The 21679-nt window shown below is 43.7% G+C and overlaps 10 non-coding genes across 10 annotated transcripts; 6 read left to right on the top strand and 4 right to left on the bottom strand.

The window, feature by feature from the left end:
* The first annotated feature begins 304 nt into the window (after positions 1-304).
* On the top strand, positions 305-375 carry trnag-gcc (transfer RNA glycine (anticodon GCC)). Its single transcript has one exon. It is a non-coding gene; the product is annotated as a tRNA-Gly (tRNA).
* A 559-nt stretch (positions 376-934) lies between these two features.
* Positions 935-1008, top strand: trnai-aau (transfer RNA isoleucine (anticodon AAU)). Its single transcript has one exon. It is a non-coding gene; the product is annotated as a tRNA-Ile (tRNA).
* Positions 1009-2981: 1973 nt separating this feature from the next.
* Positions 2982-3055, bottom strand: trnan-guu (transfer RNA asparagine (anticodon GUU)). Its single transcript has one exon. It is a non-coding gene; the product is annotated as a tRNA-Asn (tRNA).
* Positions 3056-8862: 5807 nt separating this feature from the next.
* On the top strand, positions 8863-8944 carry trnas-gcu (transfer RNA serine (anticodon GCU)). The gene has a single exon. It is a non-coding gene; the product is annotated as a tRNA-Ser (tRNA).
* A 2836-nt stretch (positions 8945-11780) lies between these two features.
* Positions 11781-11854, bottom strand: trnai-aau (transfer RNA isoleucine (anticodon AAU)). The gene has a single exon. It is a non-coding gene; the product is annotated as a tRNA-Ile (tRNA).
* A 790-nt stretch (positions 11855-12644) lies between these two features.
* Positions 12645-12716, bottom strand: trnag-ucc (transfer RNA glycine (anticodon UCC)). The gene has a single exon. It is a non-coding gene; the product is annotated as a tRNA-Gly (tRNA).
* Positions 12717-13762: 1046 nt separating this feature from the next.
* trnas-aga (transfer RNA serine (anticodon AGA)) lies at positions 13763-13844 on the top strand. The gene has a single exon. It is a non-coding gene; the product is annotated as a tRNA-Ser (tRNA).
* A 213-nt stretch (positions 13845-14057) lies between these two features.
* trnag-gcc (transfer RNA glycine (anticodon GCC)) lies at positions 14058-14128 on the top strand. Its single transcript has one exon. It is a non-coding gene; the product is annotated as a tRNA-Gly (tRNA).
* A 559-nt stretch (positions 14129-14687) lies between these two features.
* Positions 14688-14761, top strand: trnai-aau (transfer RNA isoleucine (anticodon AAU)). Its single transcript has one exon. It is a non-coding gene; the product is annotated as a tRNA-Ile (tRNA).
* A 1973-nt stretch (positions 14762-16734) lies between these two features.
* trnan-guu (transfer RNA asparagine (anticodon GUU)) lies at positions 16735-16808 on the bottom strand. The gene has a single exon. It is a non-coding gene; the product is annotated as a tRNA-Asn (tRNA).
* Positions 16809-21679: the final 4871 nt, after the last annotated feature.

The raw sequence follows: 21679 nt of genomic DNA, 5'->3' as shown, positions 1-21679 counted from the left end.
GACTTTGAAATAGGCTTCCGCCGGCGCCTCGCGATCCAGGTAAGATTGTAGCAAGAACGCAGCGGTGGTGGGGCTTGCTGTAGTCGTGGCAGAGTGGTTAAGGCGATGGACTAGAAAGCCATTGGGGTCTCCCCGCGCCTCTTTGCTGTTCCTGGTGGTTTTAAAACGCCCAATCGCTTGTACCCGCTGCCTTGGAAATAAGTTCTTCAGCGTCCGCGAATGGCATTTTGCAGCTGGAAGCAGATGTCGACGCGTTTTGCACAGAGCACCAAAAAAGCGTCTTTTTTGAAGGCCCAGGCACTGAGCATTGGTGGTTCAGTGGTAGAATTCTCGCCTGCCACGCGGGAGGCTCGGGTTCGATTCCCGGCCAATGCAGTGGCTTTTGCAGCGAGCGGCTCCATCACTTGCATCCCCTTGCAACTCGCAACTCAAAAAACCCACTGAAGCTAAGCAGGTGTGAGCCAGGTCAGTACCCGGATGAGGGTGAGCTACAGGGAAAAACAAAGCTTCCAGCTGGAAGCGGTGTTAATGGTGCCGGCGGTGGGGCGCTCGCCCTGAGGTCTGTGCGGGTCCCAATGCCCCAGTATAGTGACGGAGATGCTGTGTTGTAAAAGGGCGCTGTCTTTTGGATGAGATGTAAAACCGAGGTCACAGCGCTCTGTGGTCATTCAAAATGACCACCAAAACCTTTGACAAAAGCTCTTGGTAATTGATGGTCTTCAATAATGCTTCTCCTTTAGGTACATTTTAAATCAGCTGAAAAATGCTGTGAAATGGGGGGGCACTTCAGGCCAGTGTAGGATTTGGGTTACAAGAACCATGAAACTGCACGAGAAAGCCCTTACACTGAATTACAAGGCTTTCTATTCAAAGGAGGACAAAAGAAATTCCCTGAGTTCGATTTTTTGCAGCACAGAGAGGAGCACTGTTGTGAGGCTGGTTAGCTCAGTTGGTTCGAGCGTGGTGCTAATGACGCCAAGGTCACGGGTTCGAGCCCCGTACTGGCCAGGTCCTTTTCTCCTCTCTTACCAAAGCTGTTAGGTTCCTTTCCGTGGTGAGAGGGGTTGTCATGCAACGCTGCCACATAGTGCCGACAGACAAGAGTGTTGCGGGAGAAGAGAAAAGTGTTTGAAGATTTAAGAGTGTCTTAGGTGGAGCCAAAATCAAGTGTCACAAATACAAGTGGGAGGATTTCCAATGTTTAATATGGTAAAAATAAGCGGAAGTTATCTGCCGGTCCGGCACAGTCTGCCATGCTTTTGTCATATACTGTAAAGTGGTGTCGAACTGGGTGTCGAACTGGAGCCTCACCATTTGCATATGTGAGGCTCCAGTTATACATCGAGTGTCACATTAAATGACAAAAATGAAGAGAGTTAAAGCAGCTGGAGAGGTTTTCTTACAACTTTTGAGCTGACACAGTTTTGGAAAATGTTTCCTTCACGCTGCACTGTACAACATAGGCAGCCAAGAGTCTCCAAAACAAAACAGAATTGACAGATAGGAGAAAATTCCCACTCATCCTGAAGTTCCCAAAATCCAGCACTGAGCGTAAACAAAGTGTCTAAGTAGCGTGGGAATGCTAACCCTAACCCTAGCTGGAGTTTGAGCAATCCAGCACTGAGCGTAAAAAGATGAGTCAAAGTAACGTCTAATCGGATTAGTTTCCTTAGAGCTTGTTCAGAGTTTGTTCAACAGTTTACCTTTCACAGATGGGCAAAGAAGAAAGTTGGGGGTGCACGCTTCAAGGCACCTTACAGCTGTAGGGAGTGATTCAAGACGATTCGTGGCGTGTGCTCGTTCCCATATACCGTACGCCCCGGGGTGCAGTGCTAGGATGACGTACAATACCGCTTGGGCACGTAACGGCGTTATATGCAAGTGCGGGACGTGAGGGTTTTCGTTTGTTCGTTTTGTTTTGCTCTGCTTTGCTTTGTTTCGTGGTCAAGAGGCGTAAGGTAAGTCGTAATCCAGGGAGAACACTGGTGGCAAACAGTCCGAGGTGAGAGGCGAGGTCCAAAGTCAAAAAGGCAGAAGGGGAGTCCAATATCCAGAATAAACGAGGTAATGGAAAAAATGCCAGGTAGAGCTCTCAAGGAATAGACTCAATACTGAGCAGCGGGAAGCAGGTAAAGATGGTAAAAATAGCACTGTGTACCGCACGGTGGAGTGTGTGCAGGTGGGTTAACTCGTGCGGCAGCGTTTGTTAATAATCACCCACTGCTGGTGCTGATTAGATCGCTTAAGAGTTGGTCTTAACTGCCTGGCGGTCATGACAAGCTCCTCTTTAAGCTGTGGTTTAGTTTTGCAATCGTATTTCTAGAGCAGTTATTTATGGGGGTGGGTGGGTCTTTCACAGAGGCTCAGGACAAATCCCCCACATGAAATTTTACTGTGTGCGTTCAGACAGTCACAGGTCAAGAGCCAGGCAGGAGGACAATGGACAGAAGAGCCAACGAACTAAAAATAAAAGAACGAATATGAAAAAGCCACCATCTTTTTCTTTTTGACATTTTCCGACTTTCATGCAAGCCAGGACAAAGTTGCTCGTAGCTACTTGTGGATTCAAATACTCTATCGAGTGCTTTGATGAGTTTTTGCAATTTGATTGTCGTCCTGTCAGCCTGTTTCTGTTTTTTTTTTCAATCTAGGGATGGAAAGTATGAGGGAAATGATGGAGCAATCAATAACCGCTCCGGAAAAATGGCAGAAAGGAATGGTCCGTCACTAAGGACATTTGTGAAGCAGAGGAGTGACATCACCACAAAGGCGACACATTCTGCTGATGGTTTTGGTGAATAATGATTGAGGCGCGTTAAGAGAAAGGTAGCTGTGTCAGCATGCGTAGGCTGCAAAGGATCAAGCAAAGGTTTACTCCATGCTGAAAAGAAGAGAAAAGAAGCACAATGTTTCGACTGTGGAGCTTTCTGCACCATCTTCTTTAGCGGTGATGATGTTTACATTGGAAAAAATGAGACATGCGTCCCTGGGTGGCCTTGAACCACCAACCTTTCGGTTAACAGCCGAATGCGCTAACCGATTGCGCCACAGAGACTGACGGCCGCTTGTGCTCTCTACATTTGCAGGTTTATGGTCAAAGAAAACAATCACTTGCGCTTCTTGCAGCCGGCAATCTTTTTCCACTGACAACCAAGAAATGGATTTCATCTTTCACAAGCTGTATGGATTTCTTCAAAAACAAGTTATTCCAGAAAGGAAATGAATTCTTGCATTAAACTGAACCAAGCTGTACATGTTTGTCTGAAATGAGACATTCGGCACAACAAGACACGGAGAGAGGCACCGCTGGTATTCAGACCCAGGATCGCCTGCTTACTAGGCGGGCACTTTAAGCCACTAGGGAACAGCACCAGCGGAGCACCGCGCTTTTACAGACACTTAGACACATCTGCATTCGGTGTGCACTTAACCTGCTCTCTGAGCCCGTTGCCTCCGTCCCATTTAATAGCAGAACTGACGCCAAGAGAAATGATGAGAAATGGCATTTATCGGGCACTTTTCATGTCCAAGGAGCTCAATGCCCTTGACACCTCCCCAAGGCGACAGAGCTGTGCATTCTTTGGCGACACCATTTTTTCTTTTGTTTAATTTCTATACTTATTGATAGAATAAAAACGATATGTCATGTACTGTAAGGGAAATGTCTGTTTTCATGGGGAAAGCTAGCACCAGCAAATGTTGTGTTTAGAAGAAGTGATTTAACATGACACGTGACCTAATTTACCGGAGCAAAAGCTCACCCAGCAAGCCCTGCTTTACTTCTACAGGAGAGAAGTACTGTAGAGTCTGCTAGATGTTCAGCTGGGTAGCTACTTCAGCATGCCTCGGCTGCAAAGGATCAAGTAATAGGTTTATTGCATGCTGAAAAGAGAAGAACGGAAACACAGCATTTCGACTGTGAGGTCTTCTCACACCTGAAGAAGCCTCACACCTGTAAAAGGCTCCATGGTTTTCTTTCTTCTCTTTTCAACATGGAATACACCTATTGTCTGCAAGATGTGACAATTTCATGGTGTTTTGGAAGAAAACCTTTTTTCTTTGAATTCAAAATCAATCGGAATTTCAGCACGACACATCAACACTATTTCTGTTCTCTGTGGTAGAGTGCAAGCGCATGTTCCATGGGCCAGTGTCGTAATGGATAACGCGTTTGACTTCGAATCAGAAGATTGTAGGTTGGAGTCCTGCCTGGCTCGTGAGGCTTTTAAACCTCTCAGGTTCCTCGGTAACAGGTTGCCGTCATGTATATGAACTATAAAAAAGCATTTGCCACAACCCGTAAATTAGCACGCAAGTGCGGGCTAGGTAACACAGAACTGTATGGAGATCATCTCCAGCTCCGAGCTCAATTGCAATGAAAAAACATGCAGAACAGAACTGGAGAGCAGCTGAATTTGTGCTCAGTAGGGTGGGGAGGACTCAGCATTGCTATTGTTCTAATTATTATGAACTGCAGGGGATCTGAATCAGAACATGTCAGTTAGTTTGATCATTGCGTCAATATGTAGGCCACGTTAATATAGAATTATTACTTTGTCTGTCTCTTCTTTGTATATAGCTGAATGTCCCTGACAATTTCATGTTGCCTGCGATGTGTCCCCTCTCCCCACAGCAGTGGCAGATGACCAGCCGTCATCGCTCCCCCAGCATCGTCGCGCTGGGCGTCTCCTCCTCCCCATCTGATTCCCCGTGCGCCCCTCCGTTGGCGCCCACCGGTTTCCTCGAATACGGCATCAGTCTGCTCAGCCAGAGCCAGGGCCTGCTCCGAGGGGACCAGTGCGGCCAGCATCACGTGGCACTGCACCTCAGTCGGCGCCGGGGCCAGGAACGCCTGGAGCGCTATTTCCCGGTGGGCCTCCTCCGGGAGAGTAGGGTAACCCTGGCGGGCTAAGTAGGCCACGTCTGCGGCTGTTACCTTCACTGTTACCTGGATACCTCTTTATCTAGAACTCACTCTTCCCCCTGCCTGTCTGGCTTCTTTTAATCCTTCTGTGCCCGGATTGCAGCGGGTAAGATATTTTTCCAAGAAAAAAAGAGAAATTAAAAAAAGAGAAATTTCACCAGAGCCCCTGCTCATGTCTAATTTTTAGTTTAGAAGGATTCAAGCAAGATTTTGGATGAAAGGCAGCGACCTTAATCAAGCCCAAATCATAATTGAACCCATTCAGAGCCTACATTACATTTTAGTGTTTCATTCTGAGCAGAATGCCCTCACACCTGAAGAAGGCTTGCGTTTTCTTCTCTTTTAAGCATGTGTACAATGCTGTAATACAATTTAAAATAATTAAAAGTTTAAAAAGTATCAACTAAACTCCATTAATATCGAGTGTCTTTTATACAGCTTTTATACAGCTTTTAAGTATAGATTACACTTTTCTAAAATGTATTTAAAAAATAAAAACGATTACTAATCTAATCTTTCCACGTTTGATCCCAAAATCCCAAGAAAAATTAATCTAAACTAGGAGAAAGCTATGCTGAAAGTTTATTAATATACTTAGAAGACAAAGATAACAATTTATGTTGCATTTGTCTGATTGTGAATCAAAAAATACATTTAATTAACTGCTCTCAGTGACAGCTGACAATCCTCCATACACTCAAGTGAAAAATTAGTAATGCCAATGTAAACGTCGTATTTACAATTTGTTGATAATAGAAATGTTAAGTTCTCTAAAGCTTTTTGAGGCAGCAAAAGATTTGAACACCCTATATTGTAATGAGCTGCTGAGCTGAGAATGGGTTATGTTCCTGCTGTCAGAGGGGGTGGAAAGTGCCCGCGGTTATTTAATTAGTATTACAATTCACACTGATTCCCTTGCAAAGGTATGGACATAAGAATATTCGTGCGTGGTCAAAAAATGGCATTAAGCACTTAAAATTAATATGGTTAATAAGAGTAAACTGGAACATGCTGTAACAAGATCGGCTAAACTGGGATCTATCGCTTACGCCTGAAATTGGAGCTGCTGTCGCAGTGAATAGCGACTAATAAGTCTGTCTTTCTGTGGGGGGAAGGGAATCTGATCTGATCTGCAAACCTCCAACAGAGCTGTTCAACTGGTTTTTGTCGGGCACATCAAGTGTCAGGTGTAAGCGATAAATATATTTAGCTGAAAAGCTGTACAACGCAAGACATTTCAGTACTCTAGGTTTCGTGAAAAAGCACATTGTGCTGCTGTAATACAGTTTAAAATAATTAAAAGTCTAAACAGTATCAGCTTATGTATGGGTTGTAATTTAAAAAAAGTCAAAAACCGCACTCAAAATGCAATTTAGCGCTTTCTGGCAAGAGGAGACACCCAAATTAATAATGTAACATGCTACTGTTTGTGCATGGATATAGTTATAATGCTATTTCCTTAGACACGTGATTCCATGTTTTATTTTGAATCCCCGGCGGAACCGGGCATCCATAAGAATCAAGTACTGTAACAGGTTTATTCTATGCTGAAAAAAAAGAAGAAAGAAAACACATTCCATAAGAATCAGCGCCTTTATATAGCGCCTTTAAAGGTGGCTTCTCAAAACGCTTTACAGGATAAAAACAACAATAACAACAACAACAACAACAATATTGTGTTTCATTGCACTTTGACAGATTGTCTTTAAATCAACTGTTGATTTAAAGTTTGACAGTAAATGTTTATATTGTAACGCATACAGCCTCCATTTCTTATTAAAAATGTAGCCTAAGAGGGGGGGTCTGCTCTCACAATCCTCCATATACTCAAGTGAAAAATTAATAATGCCAATGTAAACATCGTATTTACAATTTGTTGATAATAAAAATGTTAAGTTTTTTAAAGCTTTGTGATAGTTTACCCAGTTTACCCATTGTTATTAAAAATGACTTGGATTCGAACATGTTGTGATATTTAGAAATATAAAAGTCAATTAACTGTCAATTTCCATATTTATGTCTTTATTTAGCGGTTTCATTAGTGACAAAGGCTAAACTTTCTTGGAAAAATGTCTTTGCTGTCTTGCTGATACGTTAAGCTTTCTAAACTCAGCCACAAAGTCATGTGACTGATTTTTCGCCCTGTTTCGTTGGTTAAACGCAATGATCACAAGCACCACCATGGTAACTGGGACATGTAGTTTTTAATTCAGATTGAATTATAACTGTACGTACTGTAGCGGCGAGGCTTATTAATAAGACAGAATTAAGTGTTGCTGTGCTTTCCCAAATGAGGCCCCATCTCCCTCTTCATCTCTGTGGTGCAGTAACAGAGAAGCTATTCATACAGACTGATTTAAAGATGTTTTCTTTTGATAAGGTACAGCTCCCAAATGGGGATGCACTTAGCTAAGCCTGGCTATCATGATCAATGGTCATCCATTGGCGCCTAAAGGTCTGCAAGATTCCAAGAGAGAGCCTCATCCAAGTGGTCTACAACCCCAAGGTCAACATCACCAGAGCACCGTCGCAAGCTGAACAGCAAAGCCTGGCATAGAGCCAGAGAGCGCGGATTAGACAGCAACAAGCCTGCAACTGCTTTGTGCCCGCAGGAGATCTGAATCCCCAGAGATTGGATGAGTATTCAACTTCACTGCATGACAGCTCGAGAATTCAATTGTTATCCCAACCAGTTGATATCAATTTAATTCCTAAGAGTTATGTACTTGTTTTGAGTATCTAGTGTAGAAGTTATAACCAAGTTCATTTACGAAACGGTCTAAATGAATGATATACTGAACGTATGTCCTCTTGATATATGTAACTCTTTGTAACTGACTGAATATATACCTTTTGTATTCTGATAACCCTCTCGATAAGATCTGTTAGGTTTACATGCATATTCTATGTATTAATAAATGTATCCTCGTGTATTAGTACCTGTGTGTGTGCGTTGTTTGAGTTATGTCGCATGGTTGGATTCTAAAGCCATCAAAAGAATCAACTTTGTGATTTACTGCTATAATGAATAATTGTCTCAGTAAATCCCAAATCCTACAGAACTAGTGCCTTCAGAGAGCACACTACAGATGTTACCTATTTATCGTTGAACAGGATGTATGTGATGTGGCGACTAGGTTCAATTTTGTATCCTCTTTAAAAGATTAAGGATTGGGGTGAGTGTGATTTACCACCCTTTCAGCTAAGAACCCGACGTGCGGACCGTTTAAGCTGCATAGACTCGGTCGTTTAACTCTTCTCCATTAGCAGGGTTAAGGTTAAAGAAAAAAACATTGCTGACCTCTTTTTTTTTTGCCAGCCGCGAGCGCTGATTAGCAAGGTTTGTATTTCATGTTTTGCAAGTTGCATCCATTTTAAGAAAAACAAGTCGTTCAAGACAGGAAATGAATGCTTGCATTTAATTAAGTCTAGCCGTAGGCGGTTGTCCATAATGACCAGTTCTGTTTGAGAAGACAGAACAAAAAAGGCACCGCTGGGATTCAGAGCCAGGGTCTCCTGTTCACTAGGCAGGCGCTTTAAGCAACTAAGCCACGGCGCCCCAGGAGCACTGTCCTTTTGCAGCCACTTGGACACACCACTCAGACACATCTGCATTCGGTGTGTGCTCCGCCTGCTCGCTGAGCAAGTTGCCACCTTTACATACAATAGCAACATCAACACCAAGAGAAAGGGTGACAAATGGCTTTTATCTGGAACTTTTCATGTCCAAGGAGCTCGATGTGCTTTCTGTGTACAACAGGGCCACTGATCTCCACACTGGCCATTGAACCACAGCAGTGGCTTGCTGGCTTGACATCTCCCAAGGAAAATGTTGAAATCGCATGTGGAACAGGAAAATGACCCTCGAGTACGAGGGAAAAAAAAGAAAAAGATCATCTGGAGCGCGCCAACCCATGTCCGGACAGCCCACTTCTGTCGACGAGGTGGCTGAGTGGTTAAGGCGATGGACTGCTAATCCATTGTGCTCTGCACACATGGGTTCAAATCCCATCCTCGTCGCTCTCCATGTCTGACACGTGTGCCCGTTTGGCATTGGCCATCCTGTCGTTTGCTCCGGTTCTAGAGCTGTGCATTTTCTAGCGGTGGCTGAACATGGTATAGTAGGCTAACGTCGGTATCGAGCAGTAACAGTAATGGTATTTACGTGCCGCTGCTGCCAAGTAGCTCTGGTTTGAGACCGCGTTTTCACTTACTTGCAACGCAAACAGAGAAAGCGATTTTTGACAGTCTCTCGAGAGACTGCGCTAGGTGTTTAGGGATAGACTTTGTCAGTTCCCCCTGGGATGGTGGCCTCTCAAATAGTTTGTGATTCCTCTAGACGTTTATACAGTAGAAGCCTGCTTCGTGGCTTAAATCCAAGCTAAGGAAACGAGTTAGAGGTCTGATGCAGAACTGCGAATTCAATGAAGGGGAACACTACAGTACATTGCACTGTATGTGTGAGGAAAGCTGCCCCCTACTGTTCCTTGTCGACCGAACAGAGGACTGTAAAGGATACCGCTAAGAAACTTTGGGATGCTGGTTGGAATCCAGCTCCAAAGTAGCCCCTTTGGGTGTTATGTCATCAAAAAGTAAGAACAGCGAATCTCCATTTGATCAAAAGCGCAACAGAACTGTTTTCCGTGGAGCAGGTTTCAGACCCGTAGACCTGTTTTATTTGTAGGGCAGGGCGCATTCCCAAACGCGAATCTCCTGTTTTAGAAATGCTTTGGGCGGCGTGAAGTGAAAATAAGAAGTGGGCTCCAGATGCACATGGAAGCAATCAAGTGTTTCATCCGAGCTGTTTCAAAGACTGCTCAACAGCTTTCCTTTTACAGAGGCCCAACGATTAATGATGGGGGTGCACCCTTCAATGTGCCTTACGACTCTAGGGAGTGATTGAGACGATTCGTAGCGTGTGTTCATTTCCCTCTATTCCCCATGTTGCAGTGGTAAGACGGTGTGCATTCTGACAGCAATCTCTTTCAAAAAATGATTTTACCTTATCGCGGCTTTGCCCTTCTTGCCTCTTTGGACAATATCTCCATCTTGTGGTCGTTGTTGGTAATGTCTTCTTATGCCCTTTTTTATTTAAATTCTCTATTAGTTGATTATAGAATCTCTACAATGGAGTTGAAAACATCAGTTTTATAGCAGACAATATGACATTATTTATAGTCCAATTAGAAACTTATTACCCTGTTTTTAACATAATAACAAATTAAAATTGATTAAAACTAAGTTTGGAACACCAGGGAACATAACGAATGATTTTTAGGAAAACCATGAGGTTCTCTGTGTCCGATGCCTGCAAGGGGAGAAAGCTAGAATCCTTTGATTTTTTCAAAATTTGAAAATAAACATCATATAACAACTGCTTTCATTCCTAGGAATGAAAAATAACAATTTTTGAAGACATAGTAGTTTCTAAAACACTACAATAAAGTTAAAAACATCAGTTTTATATTACATTATTTTTAGTGAAATTAGTCATTTTTTGCACTATTTTTAATAAAATATCTAATTAAAAGTGATTAAAATTAAGTTTGGAACAACAAGGAACACAAAAAAAAAGATTTTTAGGAAAACCATGAGGTCCTCTGTGCCCGATGCCTGCAAGGGGAGAAAGCTAGAATCCTAAAAAAAAGTTATCAATTCTAGAGCCTAAGAGGAAAACAAGACAAATGTATATCTCCAAATAATTTTATGTGCTTCAGAAGAGCCCAGGAAAGTTTTTTGCATACATGAAACCACGCCCGTTTGCACATAAGCAGACATGGTTGCACACACGACTGCATGAAAGCACACGTGCATGTGAAGTCATCCTGTTGAGCATTTGAAAAGCCGCACCACGCCGCACTTGAAATAGCTCTTACATTAGTGGTAGACGCAGGAATCGCCGTTTTATTTACGCTCTTACCAACGCGATGGAAAGCAAAACAAAGCAAAGCAGAGCAAAACAAAACGAACAAACGAAAACCCTCACGTCCCGCACTTGCATATAACGCTGTTACGTGCCCAAGCGGTATTGTACGTCATCCTAGCACTGCACCCTGGGGCGTAAGGTATATGGGAACGAGCACACGCCACGAATCGTCTCGAATCACTCACTACAGCTGTAAGGCGCCTTGAAGCGTGCACCCCCAACATTCTTCTTTGCGCATCTGTGAAAGGTAAACTCTTGAGCAAACTCTGAACCAGCTCTAAGGAAACTAATCTGATTAGATGTTACTTTGACTCATCTTTTTACTCTCAGTGCTGGATTGCTCAAACTCCAGCTAGGGTTAGGTTTAACATTCCCACACTATTTAGACACTTTGTTTACGCTCAGTGCTGGATTTTTGGAACTTCAGGACGAGTGGGAATTTTCTCCTATCTGTCAATTCTGTTTTGTTTTGGAGACTCTTGGCTGCCTATGTTGTACAGTGCAGCGTGAATGAAACATTTTCCAAAACTGTGTCAGCTCAAAAGTTGTAAGAAAACCTCTCCAGCTGCTTTAACTCTCTTCATTTTTGTCATTTAATGTGACAATCGATGTATAACAGGAGCCTCACATATGCAAATGGTGAGGCTCCAGTTCGACACCACTTTACAGTATATGACAAAAGCATGGCAGACTGTGCCGGACCGGCAGATAACGTCCGCTTATTTTTACCATATTAAACATTGGAAATCCTCCCACTTGCATTTGTGACACTTGATTTTGGCTCCACCTAAGACACTCTTAAATCTTCAAACACTTTTCTCTTCTCCCGCAACACTCTTGTCTGTCGGCACTGTGTGGCAGCATTGCATGACAACCCATTTCACCACGGAAAGGAACCTAACAGCTTTGGTAAGAGAGGAGAAAAGGACCTGGCCCGTACGGGGATCGAACCCGCGACCTTGGCATTATTAGTACCACGCTCGAACCAACTGAGCTAACCGGCCTCGCAACAGTGCTCCTCTCTGTGCTGCAAAAAATCAAACTCAGGGAATTTCTTTTGTCCTCCTTTGAATAGAAAGCCGTGTAATTCAGTGTACGGGCTTTCTCATGCAGTTTCATGGTTCTTGTAACCCAAATCCTACACTGGCCTGAAGTGCCCCCCCATTTCACAGCATTTTTCAGCTGATTTAAAATGTACCTAAAGGAGAAGCATTATTGAAGACCATCAATTACCAAGAGCTTTTGTCAAAGGTTTTGGTGGTCATTTTTAATGACCACAGAGCACTATGACCTCGGTTTTACATCTCATCCAAAAGACAGCGCCCTTTTACAACACAGCTTCTCGGAAGCTTTGTTTTTCCCTGTAGCTCACCCTCATCCAGGTACTGACCTGGCTCACACCTGCTTAGCTTCAGTGGGTTTTCAGTTGCGAGTTGCAAAAGTTGGGATGCAAGTGATGGAGCCGTTCGCTGCAAAAGCCACTGCATTGGCCAGGAATCAAAACCAAGCCTCCTGCGTGGCAGGCGAGAGTTCTAACAATGAACCACCAATGCTCAGTGCCTGTACCTTCAAAAAAGACGCTTTTTTGGTGCTCTGTGCAAAAAGCGTCGACATCTGCTTCCAGCTGCAAAATGCCATCCGCAGACGCTGTGAATTTATTTATTTAGACACCGCTCAGAATCCCCTGTAAGATTCTCCTTCAATTCCGTTTTGCAGTGCTTTAGCTCTTTCAAAAGGCTTCGCTTTGCTAGTCACAATCCAAGGCTCGTGACAGCATCTGAAAACACTCGCCACTGCGTTGGCCAGGGATCGAACCTGGGTCAACTGCTTGGAAGGTAGCTATGCTCACCACTATACCACCAACACACACCCGCCGGAGCCCTCCAGGACACCACCAGAGAATGCTCACGATTTCAGAAGCTGTCTCCGGGACGTGCTGATTCCACACATCCTGAATAAATCATGTTATTGTTAGTTGCTGTAGCTAGACGTTCAAATGAGTTTCATGGCCAGATGGACTGTTTCCTCAAGTGGTATAGTATTGCAGTAAGACAGCACGATGCCTGCAAGACTATGTCACGCTAAACACCACAGATTGTGTTTGTCCGTTCGTGTCAGTCGTCCTGCAGCCACGGGAAGTGGGACACAAACATGCTGCAATGCTTTCAAGACGTTAGGATTTGTTTGTGCAACATCCGAGAAGAGTACTTGTGGCTTGAATGTGACTGAGCAAGGTGTTTAAAGACAGAGACTGAAAACTGTTAAAGGATGAGTCAAAGAAACGTCTAATCGGATTAGTTTCCTTAGAGCTGGTTCAGAGTTTGCTCAAGAGTTTACCTTTCACAGATGCGCAAAGAAGAATGTTGGGGGTGCACGCTTCAAGGCGCCTTACAGCTGTAGGGAGTGATTCGAGACGATTCGTGGCGTGTGCTCGTTCCCATATACCGTACGCCCCGGGGTGCAGTGCTAGGATGATGTACAATACCGCTTGGGCACGTAACGGCGTTATACGCAAGGTTTTCGTTTGTTCGTTTTGTTTTGCTCTGCTTTGCTTTGTTTTGCTTTCCATCGCGTTGGTAAGAGCGTAAATAAAAAGGCGATTCCTGCGTCTACCACTAATGTAAGAGCTATTTCAAGTGCGACGTGGTGCGGCTTTTCAAATGCTTGTGGGCATTTCTCTGTTGTTGATTCTTTTTTTGTGTGTAACAAAGTGGCATTTTCATGTCCGGACGGGGAGACTTTATCATTCCGACATGAAGCCACCCTTAAGTCCTCTGAGGCGTGTCTGTCTGCAAGGCTTGTATTTTGGAAATGTTTTTTTGAAACGGAGAACGACTTTGAAATAGGCTTCCGCCGGCGCCTCGCGTTCCAGGTAAGATTGTAGCAAGAACGCAGCGGCAGTGGGGCTTGCTGTAGTCGTGGCCGAGTGGTTAAGGCGATGGACTAGAAATCCATTGGGGTCTCCCTGCGCAGGTTCGAATCCTGCCGACTACGTTATCCGCCTCCAGTCGGTGTGTTTCGGCGCAAGCAAAGAAGCGCGCCTCTTTGCTGTTCCTGGTGGTTTTAAAACGCCCAATCGCTTGTACCCGCTGCCTTGGAAATAAGTTCTTCAGCGTCCGCGAATGGCATTTTGCAGCTGGAAGCAGATGTCGACGCGTTTTGCACAGAGCACCAAAAAAGCGTCTTTTTTGACAGCCCAGGCACTGAGCATTGGTGGTTCAGTGGTAGAATTCTCGCCTGCCACGCGGGAGGCTCGGGTTCGATTCCCGGCCAATGCAGTGGCTTTTGCAGCGAGCGGCTCCATCACTTGCATCCCCTTGCAACTCGCAACTCAAAAAACCCACTGAAGCTAAGCAGGTGTGAGCCAGGTCAGTACCCGGATGAGGGTGAGCTACAGGGAAAAACAAAGCTTCCAGCTGGAAGCGGTGTTAATGGTGCCGGCGGTGGGGCGCTCGCCCTGAGGTCTGTGCGGGTCCCAATGCCCCAGTATAGTGACGGAGATGCTGTGTTGTAAAAGGGCGCTGTCTTTTGGATGAGATGTAAAACCGAGGTCACAGCGCTCTGTGGTCATTCAAAATGACCACCAAAACCTTTGACAAAAGCTCTTGGTAATTGATGGTCTTCAATAATGCTTCTCCTTTAGGTACATTTTAAATCAGCTGAAAAATGCTGTGAAATGGGGGGGCACTTCAGGCCAGTGTAGGATTTGGGTTACAAGAACCATGAAACTGCACGAGAAAGCCCGTACACTGAATTACACGGCTTTCTATTCAAAGGAGGACAAAAGAAATTCCCTGAGTTCGATTTTTTGCAGCACAGAGAGGAGCACTGTTGTGAGGCCGGTTAGCTCAGTTGGTTTGAGCGTGGTGCTAATAACGCCAAGGTCACGGGTTCGAGCCCCGTACTGGCCAGGTCCTTTTCTCCTCTCTTACCAAAGCTGTTAGGTTCCTTTCCGTGGTGAGAGGGGTTGTCATGCAACGCTGCCACATAGTGCCGACAGACAAGAGTGTTGCGGGAGAAGAGAAAAGTGTTTGAAGATTTAAGAGTGTCTTAGGTGGAGCCAAAATCAAGTGTCACAAATACAAGTGGGAGGATTTCCAATGTTTAATATGGTAAAAATAAGCGGAAGTTATCTGCCGGTCCGGCACAGTCTGCCATGCTTTTGTCATATACTGTAAAGTGGTGTCGAACTGGGTGTCGAACTGGAGCCTCACCATTTGCATATGTGAGGCTCCAGTTATACATCGAGTGTCACATTAAATGACAAAAATGAAGAGAGTTAAAGCAGCTGGAGAGGTTTTCTTACAACTTTTGAGCTGACACAGTTTTGGAAAATGTTTCCTTCACGCTGCACTGTACAACATAGGCAGCCAAGAGTCTCCAAAACAAAACAGAATTGACAGATAGGAGAAAATTCCCACTCATCCTGAAGTTCCCAAAATCCAGCACTGAGCGTAAACAAAGTGTCTAAGTAGCGTGGGAATGCTAACCCTAACCCTAGCTGGAGTTTGAGCAATCCAGCACTGAGCGTAAAAAGATGAGTCAAAGTAACGTCTAATCGGATTAGTTTCCTTAGAGCTGGTTCAGAGTTTGTTCAACAGTTTACCTTTCACAGATGGGCAATGAAGAAAGTTGGGGGTGCACGCTTCAAGGCACCTTACAGCTGTAGGGAGTGATTCAAGACGATTCGTGGCGTGTGCTCGTTCCCATATACCGTACGCCCCGGGGTGCAGTGCTAGGATGACGTACAATACCGCTTGGGCACGTAACGGCGTTATATGCAAGTGCGGGACGTGAGGGTTTTCGTTTGTTCGTTTTGTTTTGCTCTGCTTTGCTTTGTTTCGTGGTCAAGAGGCGTAAGGTAAGTCGTAATCCAGGGAGAACACTGGTGGCAAACAGTCCGAGGTGAGAGGCGAGGTCCAAAGTCAAAAAGGCAGAAGGGGAGTCCAATATCCAGAATAAACGAGGTAATGGAAAAAATGCCAGGTAGAGCTCTCAAGGAATAGACTCAATACTGAGCAGCGGGAAGCAGGTAAAGATGGTAAAAATAGCACTGTGTACCGCACGGTGGAGTGTGTGCAGGTGGGTTAACTCGTGCGGCAGCGTTTGTTAATAATCACCCACTGCTGGTGCTGATTAGATCGCTTAAGAGTTGGTCTTAACTGCCTGGCGGTCATGACAAGCTCCTCTTTAAGCTGTGGTTTAGTTTTGCAATCGTGTTTCTAGAGCAGTTATTTATGGGGGTGGGTGGGTCTTTCACAGAGGCTCAGGACAAATCCCCCACATGAAATTTTACTGTGTGCGTTCAGACAGTCACAGGTCAAGAGCCAGGCAGGAGGACAATGGACAGAAGAGCCAACGAACTAAAAATAAAAGAACGAATATGAAGAAGCCACCATCTTTTTCTTTTTGACATTTTCCGACTTTCATGCAAGCCAGGACAAAGTTGCTCGTAGCTACTTGTGGATTCAAATACTCTATCGAGTGCTTTGATGAGTTTTTGCAATTTGATTGTCGTCCTGTCAGCCTGTTTCTGTTTTTTTTTTCAATCTAGGGATGGAAAGTATGAGGGAAATGATGGAGCAATCAATAACCGCTCCGGAAAAATGGCAGAAAGGAATGGTCCGTCACTAAGGACATTTGTGAAGCAGAGGAGTGACATCACCACAAAGGCGACACATTCTGCTGATGGTTTTGGTGAATAATGATTGAGGCGCGTTAAGAGAAAGGTAGCTGTGTCAGCATGCGTAGGCTGCAAAGGATCAAGCAAAGGTTTACTCCATGCTGAAAAGAGAAGAAAAGAAGCACAATGTTTCGACTGTGGAGCCTTCTGCACCATCTTCTTTAGCGGTGATGATGTTTACATTGGAAAAACTGAGACATGCGTCCCTGGGTGGCCTTGAACCACCAACCTTTCGGTTAACAGCCGAATGCGCTAACCGATTGCGCCACAGAGACTGACGGCCGCTTGTGCTCTCTACATTTGCAGGTTTATGGTCAAAGAAAACAATCACTTGCGCTTCTTGCAGCCGGCAATCTTTTTCCACTGACAACCAAGAAATGGATTTCATCTTTCACAAGCTGTATGGATTTCTTCAAAAACAAGTTATTCCAGAAAGGAAATGAATTCTTGCATTAAACTGAACCAAGCTGTACATGTTTGTCTGAAATGAGACATTCGGCACAACAAGACACGGAGAGAGGCACCGCTGGTATTCAGACCCAGGATCGCCTGCTTACTAGGCGGGCACTTTAAGCCACTAGGGAACAGCACCAGCGGAGCACCGCGCTTTTACAGACACTTAGACACATCTGCATTCGGTGTGCACTTAACCTGCTCTCTGAGCCCGTTGCCTCCGTCCCATTTAATAGCAGAACTGACGCCAAGAGAAATGATGAGAAATGGCATTTATCGGGCACTTTTCATGTCCAAGGAGCTCAATGCCCTTGACACCTCCCCAAGGCGACAGAGCTGTGCATTCTTTGGCGACACCATTTTTTCTTTTGTTTAATTTCTATACTTATTGATAGAATAAAAACGATATGTCATGTACTGTAAGGGAAATGTCTCTTTTCATGGGGAAAGCTAGCACCAGCAAATGTTGTGTTTAGAAGAAGTGATTTAACATGACACGTGACCTAATTTACCGGAGCAAAAGCTCACCCAGCAAGCCCTGCTTTACTTCTACAGGAGAGAAGTACTGTAGAGTCTGCTAGATGTTCAGCTGGGTAGCTACTTCAGCATGCCTCGGCTGCAAAGGATCAAGTAATAGGTTTATTGCATGCTGAAAAGAGAAGAACGGAAACACAGCATTTCGACTGTGAGGTCTTCTCACACCTGAAGAAGCCTCACACCTGTAAAAGGCTCCATGGTTTTCTTTCTTCTCTTTTCAACATGGAATACACCTATTGTCTGCAAGATGTGACAATTTCATGGTGTTTTGGAAGAAAACCTTTTTTCTTTGAATTCAAAATCAATCGGAATTTCAGCACGACACATCAACACTTTTTCTGTTCTCTGTGGTAGAGTGCAAGCGCATGTTCCATGGGCCAGTGTTGTAATGGATAACGCGTTTGACTTCGAATCAGAAGATTGTAGGTTGGAGTCCTGCCTGGCTCGTGAGGCTTTTAAACCTCTCAGGTTCCTCGGTAACAGGTTGCCGTCATGTATATGAACTATAAAAAAGCATTTGCCACAACCCGTAAATTAGCACGCAAGTGCGGGCTAGTTAACACAGAACTGTATGGAGATCATCTCCAGCTCCGAGCTCAATTGCAATGAAAAAACATGCAGAACAGAACTGGAGAGCAGCTGAATTTGTGCTCAGTAGGGTGGGGAGGACTCAGCATTGCTATTGTTCTAATTATTATGAACTGCAGGGGATCTGAATCAGAACATGTCAGTTAGTTTGATCATTGCGTCAATATGTAGGCCACGTTAATATAGAATTATTACTTTGTCTGTCTCTTCTTTGTATATAGCTGAATGTCCCTGACAATTTCATGTTGCCTGCGATGTGTCCCCTCTCCCCACAGCAGTGGCAGATGACCAGCCGTCATCGCTCCCCCAGCATCGTCGCGCTGGGCGTCTCCTCCTCCCCATCTGATTCCCCGTGCGCCCCTCCGTTGGCGCCCACCGGTTTCCTCGAATACGGCATCAGTCTGCTCAGCCAGAGCCAGGGCCTGCTCCAAGGGGACCAGTGCGGCCAGCATCACGTGGCACTGCACCTCAGTCGGCGCCGGGGCCAGGAACGCCTGGAGCGCTATTTCCCGGTGGGCCTCCTCCGGGAGAGTAGGGTAACCCTGGCGGGCTAAGTAGGCCACGTCTGCGGCTGTTACCTTCACTGTTACCTGGATACCTCTTTATCTAGAACTCACTCTTCCCCCTGCCTGTCTGGCTTCTTTTAATCCTTCTGTGCCCAGATTGCAGCGGGTAAGATATTTTTCCAAGAAAAAAAGAGAAATTAAAAAAAGAGAAATTTCACCAGAGCCCCTGCTCATGTCTAATTTTTAGTTTAGAAGGATTCAAGCAAGATTTTGGATGAAAGGCAGCGACCTTAATCAAGCCCAAATCATAATTGAACCCATTCAGAGCCTACATTACATTTTAGTGTTTCATTCTGAGCAGAATGCCCTCACACCTGAAGAAGGCTTGCGTTTTCTTCTCTTTTAAGCATGTGTACAATGCTGTAATACAATTTAAAATAATTAAAAGTTTAAAAAGTATCAACTAAACTCCATTAATATCGAGTGTCTTTTATACAGCTTTTATACAGCTTTTAAGTATAGATTACACTTTTCTAAAATGTATTTAAAAAATAAAAACGATTACTAATCTAATCTTTCCACGTTTGATCCCAAAATCCCAAGAAAAATTAATCTAAACTAGGAGAAAGCTATGCTGAAAGTTTATTAATATACTTAGAAGACAAAGATAACAATTTATGTTGCATTTGTCTGATTGTGAATCAAAAAATACATTTAATTAACTGCTCTCAGTGACAGCTGACAATCCTCCATACACTCAAGTGAAAAATTAGTAATGCCAATGTAAACGTCGTATTTACAATTTGTTGATAATAGAAATGTTAAGTTCTCTAAAGCTTTTTGAGGCAGCAAAAGATTTGAACACCCTATATTGTAATGAGCTGCTGAGCTGAGAATGGGTTATGTTCCTGCTGTCAGAGGGGGTGGAAAGTGCCCGCGGTTATTTAATTAGTATTACAATTCACACTGATTCCCTTGCAAAGGTATGGACATAAGAATATTCGTGCGTGGTCAAAAAATGGCATTAAGCACTTAAAATTAATATGGTTAATAAGAGTAAACTGGAACATGCTGTAACAAGATCGGCTAAACTGGGATCTATCGCTTACGCCTGAAATTGGAGCTGCTGTCGCAGTGAATAGCGACTAATAAGTCTGTCTTTCTGTGGGGGGAAGGGAATCTGATCTGATCTGCAAACCTCCAACAGAGCTGTTCAACTGGTTTTTGTCGGGCACATCAAGTGTCAGGTGTAAGCGATAAATATATTTAGCTGAAAAGCTGTACAACGCAAGACATTTCAGTACTCTAGGTTTCGTGAAAAAGCACATTGTGCTGCTGTAATACAGTTTAAAATAATTAAAAGTCTAAACAGTATCAGCTTATGTATGGGTTGTAATTTAAAAAAAGTCAAAAACCGCACTCAAAATGCAATTTAGCGCTTTCTGGCAAGAGGAGACACCCAAATTAATAATGTAACATGCTACTGTTTGTGCATGGATATAGTTATAATGCTATTTCCTTAGACACGTGATTCCATGTTTTATTTTGAATCCCCGGCGGAACCGGGCATCCATAAGAATCAAGTACTGTAACAGGTTTATTCTATGCTGAAAAAAAAGAAGAAAGAAAACACATTCCATAAGAATCAGCGCCTTTATATAGCGCCTTTAAAGGTGGCTTCTCAAAACGCTTTACAGGATAAAAACAACAATAACAACAACAACAACAACAATATTGTGTTTCATTGCACTTTGACAGATTGTCTTTAAATCAACTGTTGATTTAAAGTTTGACAGTAAATGTTTATATTGTAACGCATACAGCCTCCATTTCTTATTAAAAATGTAGCCTAAGAGGGGGGGTCTGCTCTCACAATCCTCCATATACTCAAGTGAAAAATTAATAATGCCAATGTAAACATCGTATTTACAATTTGTTGATAATAAAAATGTTAAGTTTTTTAAAGCTTTGTGATAGTTTACCCAGTTTACCCATTGTTATTAAAAATGACTTGGATTCGAACATGTTGTGATATTTAGAAATATAAAAGTCAATTAACTGTCAATTTCCATATTTATGTCTTTATTTAGCGGTTTCATTAGTGACAAAGGCTAAACTTTCTTGGAAAAATGTCTTTGCTGTCTTGCTGATACGTTAAGCTTTCTAAACTCAGCCACAAAGTCATGTGACTGATTTTTCGCCCTGTTTCGTTGGTTAAACGCAATGATCACAAGCACCACCATGGTAACTGGGACATGTAGTTTTTAATTCAGATTGAATTATAACTGTACGTACTGTAGCGGCGAGGCTTATTAATAAGACAGAATTAAGTGTTGCTGTGCTTTCCCAAATGAGGCCCCATCTCCCTCTTCATCTCTGTGGTGCAGTAACAGAGAAGCTATTCATGCAGACTGATTTAAAGATGTTTTCTTTTGATAAGGTACAGCTCCCAAATGGGGATGCACTTAGCTAAGCCTGGCTATCATGATCAATGGTCATCCATTGGCGCCTAAAGGTCTGCAAGATTCCAAGAGAGAGCCTCATCCAAGTGGTCTACAACCCCAAGGTCAACATCACCAGAGCACCGTCGCAAGCTGAACAGCAAAGCCTGGCATAGAGCCAGAGAGCGCGGATTAGACAGCAACAAGCCTGCAACTGCTTTGTGCCCGCAGGAGATCTGAATCCCCAGAGATTGGATGAGTATTCAACTTCACTGCATGACAGCTCGAGAATTCAATTGTTATCCCAACCAGTTGATATCAATTTAATTCCTAAGAGTTATGTACTTGTTTTGAGTATCTAGTGTAGAAGTTATAACCAAGTTCATTTACGAAACGGTCTAAATGAATGATATACTGAACGTATGTCCTCTTGATATATGTAACTCTTTGTAACTGACTGAATATATACCTTTTGTATTCTGATAACCCTCTCGATAAGATCTGTTAGGTTTACATGCATATTCTATGTATTAATAAATGTATCCTCGTGTATTAGTACCTGTGTGTGTGCGTTGTTTGAGTTATGTCGCATGGTTGGATTCTAAAGCCATCAAAAGAATC

Source organism: Lepisosteus oculatus, unplaced genomic scaffold, assembly GCF_040954835.1.
Source record: "Lepisosteus oculatus isolate fLepOcu1 unplaced genomic scaffold, fLepOcu1.hap2 HAP2_SCAFFOLD_76, whole genome shotgun sequence".
Lineage (NCBI taxonomy): Eukaryota > Metazoa > Chordata > Actinopteri > Semionotiformes > Lepisosteidae > Lepisosteus > Lepisosteus oculatus.
The sequence above is the reverse complement of the archived record's forward strand: the minus strand, read 5'-3'. Positions and strand labels throughout refer to the sequence as shown.